The 10,720-nt window shown below is 35.0% G+C and overlaps 1 long non-coding RNA gene across 1 annotated transcript; it reads right to left on the bottom strand.

Annotated features, from left to right (window-relative positions):
* Window positions 1-4,724: 4,724 nt before the first annotated feature.
* LOC147290450 (uncharacterized) lies at window positions 4,725-6,831 on the bottom strand. The gene is made up of 2 exons (XR_015121356.1): window positions 6,767-6,831; window positions 4,725-6,075 (listed from the first exon to the last, which is right to left on the bottom strand). It is a non-coding gene; the product is annotated as an uncharacterized LOC147290450 (long non-coding RNA).
* Window positions 6,832-10,720: the final 3,889 nt, after the last annotated feature.

A 10,720-nucleotide genomic window follows, 5' to 3' on the forward strand; every position in this document is an offset into this window, starting at 1 on the left:
CGACACACATTCCATGAGCCTTGCATGTCCAAATGGAAATTTGGTCTACCACACCAAAGTCATCATCACCAGTGCGTATTTTTCGCTTGGATGAAGGTTTGAATTTAGATTTTTTTTTTTTTATCCCATTTCACCAATTTCTTGTGACTTGATGAAGATTATACTTGTAATAAGTAAGGATGTCCTCTTTTTTTAAAAATGAGGACATCATATCTTGGGCTACGATTTAATGATTTGAATCATCTACATTTTAGAACATTCGTCAAATAACATATCTAAAAAAATTCAGCAAAATCGGAAACTATTTTACTATTTGATTACCATCAAACATTATTTTAATTTTATTCAACAGACTATAATTGTCTGCATAATTTAAATGGCCGAATAATTATAAATGTGACTAATTTTTTACAGTCTAATCCTTAAAGAGGAATCAAAAAACTAAAAGGTTAAGTTTAATTTTTTAAATAGTATATGAGACAATTTGGTAAGAGAATATTTTTTGTAACATGATATCATCTACACTTATATAGATTCACAATCCACCATTTTGCATCATGGCTACGATTTCCAAGTCCATGGTTCTAGACAATTCTAGATTCTAGATTTTCATTAATATTCCTAGATCTCAAATTGGGTTTCAAAGAATCTGTGCCGTGGATGTTTTGAACGAGCCAAATGAATCTACTACATCTATTACTCTTCCACATGTTTTCTTTCCCATAACTAGTTCATATAAAAACAAACCCAAATGGCAAATTCAATATATTTACGAGAGTCCACTGCAAAGAATTATTTGTACGTATAGTTGTGTAGCATGTGGATGGATAACCCACCACTCCACCAGTTTACATAATCGATCCCTGAGAATGATGTTTTTGGTTGATAACTTGACACAGACCCTCCAATTGTTTGCCTCCTTTAATTAATTCATTATATTCAATAACCACTTGGTCTTTCCTATAATATGACAATATTAGTTGGATTGTTAAGTAATTAAGTGCATGTCTGCACAAAACTAGCAATTCCAGAATATTGTAAAGCCCTTCAGGTAATGTTTTAAAGCATCTAATATGTGTACCGACAAAGATACTCTTAAGCCATTACAATAATAAAAATTGCTTTTAAGAACAAAAAAAGTGTTATTTGCATTTAAAACAAGAAAAAACAAGTGATTAATTAGTGGTTTTTTAAGATAAAGGAGACAAAGTTTGGTGACCCACAAAGATGAAAAACAACTGTTGTTGCTTGTTGCATTTGTTGACACGCTTCTCCAGCTCCTTTCTTCAAATTGAATTTTTCTTCATTGTTTACATGGTTCATAATTTTCCAGCAATATTTGTTATTGTCAAGAAATTTTTAAACTTATTAACAAGCTAGCTTACTTTCCTTGATAGTTGATATCCATAAATCTTTTTTTTTTTTTTTTAAATTAGAGCAGAAGATTCGAACTTCAGACTCCTTTTAACAAAATTAAAACAAAGAGTGCTAGAGTTGGTGGTTTAACTTTATATGCAACGTACCTTTGCTTTTCCTAAAAGAAAAAATTAAAAGAGGTGTATTAAAAGTTTGGACCCGAAGGGGCATTGACAATTTATGTGGGGCAAGTGGGGTTTATTGTCTCCACAAAACATAATTTTCTACATTAATTTGCTCGAACAATTTAAATCTCTTTAAAATTAGACAAAGTGTTGGATGAATTGTCTTTAAAAAAAACTGAGGTAGGCAGTTTAGCTGTATTTTCCTGTCTCACAAAAAAAAAAATTTATTAATTAGCCACCGAAAAGGACCATTCCGATTTAATTCGGGTCGCAGGTTGATCCGACCCGATGTTTTTACCCTTTTATGGTTGCAGGTAAGACCTTCACCCCGTTTTAGGAAAGATTTGCATTTCTTTTATTAATTGTAAAGGCAATTGTTCATCTATATATATATATATGTAAATTTAATCGTTCAAGTAAAACATCATTATAAAGAAAATGTGAAATGCTGTGAAGATTATCAATCTCTATTATATGAATCGGTAGTGGTATAAATATTATTTATTGTACCTTAATTAGCATAAGCAGAAAGATTTGTACTGCTTGAGATATTATTTTCAAATGCCAACTTATTAATTAATAACAAATGATCGAATATAATACCAAGCTGAGTTCAGGTTTTTATAGTTGTTCCTCTCCCACAAGTCACAGCACTGATTCTCTCTATTGCCTTCACATGCAGATAGATGATAATATATCTAACATGATCACATCTATATGTTGCTTAATTTAGTTGAGAGAATTATGAAAAATAAATAAAGGAATACTTGCATGCTTTAATTTTGGTATTATTGCAATCCAGTGGAAATGCTGATGCATGGGCATGTGTTAGCATCAGTTGTTTTGTTACTAAATGTCTTCATTAAATCCCACTCAATTATAAAGAAGTGTTTTTAGCATTAGGTCAAATAGAGGCCACTACTGAATAGGTTTCTAGGTCACTCTTAGCCACTGAAACAAAGTGAGTGGGGGGGTGGTATTAGATTGTGTGTGCTCTTTTTTTTAAGAAAATTGAAAAGGGACACACTTTTTAGATTATTTATACGTTCTTTTAAGCCATTTGTCAACTTTTTTTTATTTTTTTTTATTTATGGTGTAGTGTTTTGCCTATTTGACACAAAAGAAAAAACCATATTCAATAGACTGATTAGAACGTTTCCTTGTTTTGACTTTCTTTGATATATGAATTTTTCTTTATGGCCCTTGATTTCTAATTAATCTAAGTTAAGCATGAGAAGAATGTTAAAGGTGTGGGTATTGTTATCCGAGATGATAAGGGCGAGCAAATTGTTGATGCTTCAAAGTTCAAACCTAGTCGGGTTTTACAAAGAGACTATTTCATTCTTGCATAAAAGTGAATTTTGTTTGGCAAATGATAGTGTGTTTGTTGATGAGGTTGGCCTATGATGTAATGATTTGCAGTTGAGTAATGAGAGGATTTCGATTATTAAAAAAATTTCAATAAGATTGGTCGATCCTTGGATTTACAATAGCCAATCTAAAGTAGAAGTTAAAAATTACAAGGAGAGGATCCAAATTCATAGTATATGACTATATGTTATCTCAAGTTTACAGAAGGCATATGGAAGATTGGTCAAAACGAGCCAATCGTATTATTGTAATTTTGTAGGAAAGCCAATAAAGTGTCCCAAAAGGCTTTAGTGTAGTGTAGACCAACCTGGGAGTCCTGAATGCTAGAATGTGGGAGTGGGCATTTCATGATCCTGACTGGAACCAAAAACACTCGATTCTTTTTGAAGAAATTTTATTCAATAACTTTTTTAAATACCCCTTAAACTTTTTGACCCCCTAGCCTCAAAATTAACAATAATGACCCTTTTGTACTTTTCAGACCAAAATGCCCATTTATATAGGAAAATGTCGCTACAGTCCACATGTGTCGACCAAAAATTCGACAAGTTGTTGTAGCAGCCAAACCCTCCTCCACTTTCTTTCTGCAGCAGCCATGGAGAGCGACCTCCCTCACCGGCCAACAACTCATCATCTCCTCTCTCTATCTCTCTCTCCTTCTCTCCCAACCCAAATCTGAAAAAAACAAAAAACAAAAAACAAAAAAACAAAACAAAATTTGAAAACCCAAATCTGAGTTTTTCTCTAAATGAATTGGGAAGGAAGGGGAGAGAAAGAGAGACAGAAATGAGAGGTCAGTGGAGGATGGTGGTGGGCAGCGACCATCGACCCATCATCTTCTTTCTCTATCTCTTTCCCCTCTCTCCTAACCCAAATCTGAAGAAAAAAAAATTCGAAAACTCAAATCTAGTATAATGTGCTATAACTAGAAGAGGAGAAAAAATTATTGAATTCATGTGTCGACCAAAAATTCCACAAAAGGGTCATGTCTACCGCACCATCCACTAAGTGCTATAGCACCACCATGTGTCGACCAAAAACTCAGATCAAAAAATTTTGCATCTTCTTCTCCATTGCTGGGTTTTGATGAATCTGATCTCTCAAAGAATCAACAATTTTCTGAGTTTTTTTTGTGCGTTTTGTTAGGCGACGAAGGAAGAGGCGATGGGTTTTTTTTTTTTTTTTTTTTTTTTCTGGGTTTTGCTGGACGACGTGGATTTTTTTCATTGAATTTTATTGGGTTTGCTACTGCATCTATTGAGTTTACTGTAGCGGCGGGGGATGAGGGCGCCAGCTGCTAGGGCGATGAGGGGGGCAATGGTTGGCTAGGGAGGGAGGGAGATGCAGTGGTTGGCTGGGGAAGAGAAAGAAAAAAAAAGTTTTATATAGAGAGTATTATGGATATTTCACAGGCAAAAAGGTCATAAAAGTAAAATTTAATACTAGGAGATCAAAAAAATTTAAGGGGTATTTAAAATGATTATTGAATAAAATTTCTCTTCTTTTTGTGAGCGTCTCTCAGCCATTTTCCGCATCACTTTTCCTAGTTGCCCCATTCAAGCAATACCTAAATTCACCCTCATTTGTGCCTCTTCTTTTCCTATGCATTTCCTTGTTCTCATGAACAAGAAATATTGAGAGAGAGAGAGAGATTTAATACATTGGCATTTTTTAGGAAAATAAGCAAATGCATTGTCATTATCTTCTACAGTTCAGAAAAAAAAATTGCAAAATTTCTCTTTTATCTAAAAAGTTAAGCAGTACAACATATCACTCACTCTGTGCAATGTTTAACACAGAATTCTGCCTGTAGCCCAAATAAAGTGAGTCATTTCTATTTTACACAATCATGTGCGCTGTCCTTGTACAAAACTAAAATACCAGTCATACAATGTAATCCAAAAGATGAACGGACTGATGCCAGCTAAACCTCCTACACAGAAAAATACAAAAAGCCTTCCGACAAAGTTAATTCAGAAAGATATCATCAGATGAACATGTAATCATGTCAACCTATACAGACCAGGGGGGGTCTTAAAGCCTGTTGAACCAAATGAAGATCCCTATACCTTTATCCACTTTGTGCACAAGCACAACTGATGCAGAATCAAATTTGAACAAAGATGACTTCAGTTCAAACCAACAAAAGGGGTAATTAACCGTGCAGGAGGTCACAAATAGAGTCTTGCTACCAGTAGGAATGCATGCGCGCACACACACACACACTCTCTCTCTCTCTCTCTCTCTCTCTCTCTCTCTCTCTCTCTCTCTCTCTCTCGCTCTCTCTCCCCCCAAACTAGAAGAAGGGATTGATTAACTTTGCAGGGGGGACACCTTGCACAGGTTCATGCTACCAGTAGAGACCATACATGCACACATGAATAAAAGAATGGCTAAGCACATCAACAAATAGATACACCAAATGACCAAGAACAAAACAAGATCACCTCAAGGCAAAAGTAATGCCAAACATCATTAACCTCTCATTGAAAGGAAACACTTGCATTCATAAACAAAATATTTAAAACACTAGTTTCACGAAAAGCCACTACCGAGTGACAAAAGCCACCCATCACATAAAAACCATGCAAAATTCATTTGGGATAGAAGACACAAAATACATTCAAAATTTATGTTTCAATTACACAATATAGACCACCCAAAACATACTTTGTTAGGAAACTAGGAGTGCATACTATATATCAACAACATTCAGTTGGGGATTAGATAATCAGCTATCTCATTCAGTTAGAAGGTTCATATACAAATAGATGTAATTGTATAACCAGTTCTTCATTGAATAGACTGCAATAGTGAGTTCTTGTTTTTCTTGTCAAAACTGTCTCTGTTCCTATCCCTTAGAACAAGATTTCTATTACTTGCAGGATAATCCAAATAATAGGAACTTTGCTTTCTCTAAGGGGAAAGAACAAGACCATTTGACCAGAAATAATATCTGACTATTTCATTTCACTCAATGAAGAATTGGTTACACAATGAAATGTATTTATAAATGAAACTTTTACATTAATGACCTAACTAACTAACTAATCCCTGACCGAGCGTTGCTGATAGTATGCTTCAAGATTCCAAACATTCCCCTCCTATAACATCCTTGTCCTCTGTAGTATGTTTTGTCAACTTTCCAACCCATTAGGGTTATCTACAATCAACACAACGAAACATAACTTAAAGATACAAGTACACCCAACAAGTGAAAGCTCATACTACTAAATCAAATACAAATGGGTGACACAATATTATGGGTCCATCTCATGACTCATACAAGACAGTTAGGAAAAACAAAAGTGGGTTCTAAAGCATACCCCATGACTTATATAAGCTCAAACTGTTTTTACAGCAACAAGAATCACAATGGCAAGCTAGAAAGCCTAGAATACAATAGAAATAATGGCAATCATATTATGGAGATGGATCAGCACAAAGATTTTTAATCAATGCTGGAATTGTGATTGGCAGCTAGTAGTGTATAAGCAACACCATTTATGTTGGGAGCAGTCTAGATTGGCATTCAATATTAGAATGCAACCCACGCCTTTTCTTGCAACCCATCACTGAGGCCTATAGATCAAGCACCAGTGTAATTGATTTAGAAGAGGTTGCGACAGTCGCAATGCGAAAGCTTTAACAAGGACTAGGGCCCTCTTCAGTTTTTTACATTCCTTCTGCCAAGCACAAATTCCAGCTCAAACCTTTTACTATTTCACCATCATATCCATCTCACTTCTGACAATTAATTTAATGCCTAATATAGAATTCAAGGGAAAACTTTTGCGTTAATTCTATAATTTTCTCGGCATCTAAACAGATAATTTAGGAGGGAAATGTTATACCTGAATAATGTTGCGGTGGTTGATGCTGGTAAGTTTCGGAGAGAGAGGCGGAGATTCCAGATGAGTTTATAGACAATGATACTGTCAACTACTGTTATTGTTATATAAGGCGGTCCCGTGCTAAAACGACATCGTATAAAATTTTCACCTAGGTCGATTCTGAAGGCCAAACGAAAATTATATAAGAAGGCCCACAATTCGGCCCATCTAATAATTAACTTTATTATGGAGCCCAGTAGCAATCCTCTTTCTTTTTCTTTTTTATCTTTACTTTGGGCTTTTAAAGACACCCCACGATCTTCTTCTCATACCCCCACACATTTTTTCCACAGTTTTCAATTTTGCCATTTAAATCATATTAAAAAAAAAAAACCAAAGGAAAGAAAATGAACACAAAACAAAGGAAAGCATTTGATATTGATAATAATATACAAGCATTTCTTAAAGATAAATTATGGATAGACATCTAACGATTATGGATAGACATCTAACGTAGGTAAATTACTTACGCATTTGATGTAGATAAATTATATATATAAGCACTTAATATATGATAATTATGTTCAAGAACATTATATAAATAAATTTAGTAGTTAAAATCAATGAACCTAATAAATTATGTAATATTATCAGCGTGCTGGGATAGGATCTTTGATGTGAGTGTGTTCCACGTATGCAAGCCTGCATTTATAGCTAAGCTTGCTTGCTTTTGAATTCAATGCAATTGAAATGATGGAATTGATCAAATTGTCTGCACAAGGCAACTGCAGTATAGTAGCAAGAGAATGGAGACGAGCAAGATGGTAACCAGAAGGATGAGCAAGAAGAAAACAACTTGGATGAACATGATGAAGAAGCTACTTTGCCGAATTTCACTTGCAATCTCTGCCTACGTGCCTTTAACTACTTAAACGGTCTTAATGATTACAAGATCAAAGATGGTTCGCATAAAAAATCTACGATGAAAGCCTGAGATGAGAAGGTCCAATAATATAGTATTCTAAATTCAGTTTCTACCATATAATTAACTTAAGGGTAAATTACAATTTAATACTTCAACTTTACCTCGAATTTTAAGTTAGTACCTCAAGTTTAAAAAGTTGCATTTCAGTACCTCAACTTTCATTTTGTTGCAATTACATACCTCCGTTAGCTTTTTCGTCTGTCAGACCGTTATAGCGCTTACGTGGCACGGTGACGTGGCTTTAAAAAATGCCACATAGACAAAAAAAAAAATAATAATAATAATAAACTTTTTAAAAATAAAATAAATAATTATAAAAACCCTAATAATTAAATTATAAAAAACTAAAAAACATTTATTTTATTTATTTCATTTCTCTCCTCTCTCAGCCGCCCCCCCTCTTCTGTCACTCTTTCTCCGGCGAGACCAGCCCCCATCTTTTTCCTCTCTCTTTCTCCAGTGATTGGTGGGTCTCGGGTTCCCCCCCTCCGCGATTGTCTCTTCTCTCTCTTCCCGATCTCTTTCTCCGGCGCCCATCTCCAGCGAGACCACCCTCATCTTCTTCCTCTCTCTTTCTCCGGTGACTGGTGGGTCTCGGTTGCTCGGGTTTTGGGGTTTCGGGTGGTGGGTGGTGGGTTGATTTGTGTGGCTGGGAGGGAGGGTTGCTTGGGTGGTGGTTTGGCGGCAGAGTGTGTGGCTGGGAAGGAGGAGGGTTGCTCGAGTGGGTCTCGGGTGGTGCGTTGATTTGTGTGGCTGGGAGGGAGGGTTGCTTGGGTGGTGGTTCGGCGGCAGGGTGTGTGGCTGGGAGGGAGGAGGGTTGCTCGAGTGGGTCTCGGGTGGTGCGTTGTGGGTCTCTGGTTTTGAGTTGCAGAAGCACAATGAAGGGAGGAGGGTTGATTTGTGTGGGTCTCAGGTGGTGGTTTTGGGTTGTGGTTTGGTGGCGGGGTGTGTGGCTGGGAGGGAGGAGGGTTGCTCGGGTTTTGAGGAGTGGCTGTTGGTTGGGGCAGGAGAAGGGGTTGCTTGGTGGGGAAGAAGGAGGAGTTGTGGGTTTGGGTGTACTAGAAATGAATTTTGGGTTGATTTGTGTTGATTTATTTTGATGATTTTTGTTGATTTTTTTTATGGTTTTGGGTTGATTTGTTAGGAAAGAATAAGAAGAAGAAGAAGAAGAATAAGAAGATGGGGGGAGGGGGGCGGCGGCAGCTGAGAGACGAGAGAAATGAAATAAATAAAATAAATATTTTTTGGTTTTTTATAATTTAATTATTAGGGTTTTTAAATTTTTTTGTTTTTTATAATTATTTATTTTATTTTTAAAAAGTTTATTATTATTATTTTTTTTTTGTCTATGTGGCATTTTTTAAAGCCACGTCACCGTGCCACGTAAGCGCTTAACGGTCTGACAGACGGAAAAGTTAACGGCTGAGAGACGAGAGAAATGAAATGAATAAAATAAATGTTTTTTGGTTTTTTATAATTTAATTATTAGGGCTTTTTAATTTTTTTGTTTTTTATAATTATTTATTTTATTTTTAAAAAGTTTATTATTATTATTATTTTTTTTGGTCTATGTGGCATTTTTTAAAGCCACGTCACCGTGCCACGTAAGCGCTTAACAGTCTGACAGATGGAAAAGCTAACGGAGGTATGTAATTGTAACAAAATGAAAGTTGAGGTATTGAAATGCAACTTTTTAAACTTGAGGTACTAACTTGAAATCCGAGGTAAAGTTGAAGTATTAAATTGTAATTTACCCTTAACTTAATAAAAAAAAAAAAAACCAAATAAATAGTTTGGTTGAAAGTTTGATTTTCTAAATTGGTCAAAAAAAAGAAAGTTTGATTTTCTAAATTTGTGGGATATGAATAGCTTGAGAAGGGTGCTTATTAAGCCTATGGAAATTGCTGAACAACTTGCATGGCTTCCTAATTAGTAATTTACCTACATATACAGTTAACCTGCTAATTTTAGAGCATTCTTGCATAGTTAAATGACTAAATAGTTTTTGATTTGGTTAATTTTTTGCAATGATGATCTTTGCAGTGAGGTTTAGAAAAAAGACAGTTCAGATAATAAGATTAATCATATGGCCGGTGGCTCCAAAAGAGTGGTAAGCTTTGTATTAACTTACTAACTAATTAGTTTTGTATTAACTTTCTAATCAGTTAGATTTAGAACTCTTATCTATATGTAAATAAGAAGAACATTTACATCTGTAAACTAATTAGAAATTTATGCCCACTATAAAGCCTACACTTCATCTCACAAAAATATACTTCTTCCCCACATTTTCCTTTGAAAATTTAAAAAATTCCTTCCTATCAAATCACAAGAGCTAACAAACAACATCTCCACAAAGCTTTGGCCTTTTTCCCTTCCCTAGTTGTAGTTGTGGGAGTTTTTTGTTTGAAGATTTATTTAAAGTTGCTACTTATTAGGCCCCGATATGTTTTAAATAAATAAATATATATATATTCGAGTGCCAATTTCAATGTAGCGCTTGTAGTTAGGTTATTTTCCTATCATCGGTTGTCTTTTATTGATGACCAAATTTTATTTTTGGTCTACATAGTTTGAAACAAGTTTTACTTTGGTTCATCTAGTTTTAATTGTTATGATTTTGATCTTATAATTTATAAATCATTGCAATTCAAGAACATGCACTCCATACGCACTCCAAGTCCCTTAGTCGGGTATAGATACATTGTATAGTCAAAGTCTAGCCACGCATGCACAAGGCAACCCATAATGTCTCAGGTCAAAAGATTCTTTATGAAGTTATAATTAAGGATTTTTGTTTGACATGTCGTAAAACTCCAATACAAGAAATTCTTTTAACAGTCGCGTTCCATGAACTTAATTCCCGATTAAACACCCACTTGTTTATCAAAGGTCAACCTACACGAATGATTTAAGACTCATTATCCATACAAAAAGTGCTGATATAACAAATGCTGATATATAATCACATGTGTCCGATATGTGATATG

This window comes from Dryas octopetala, chromosome 3 (genome assembly GCF_963921425.1).
Source record: "Dryas octopetala chromosome 3, drDryOcto1.1, whole genome shotgun sequence".
NCBI classification, from domain to species: Eukaryota; Viridiplantae; Streptophyta; class Magnoliopsida; order Rosales; family Rosaceae; genus Dryas; species Dryas octopetala.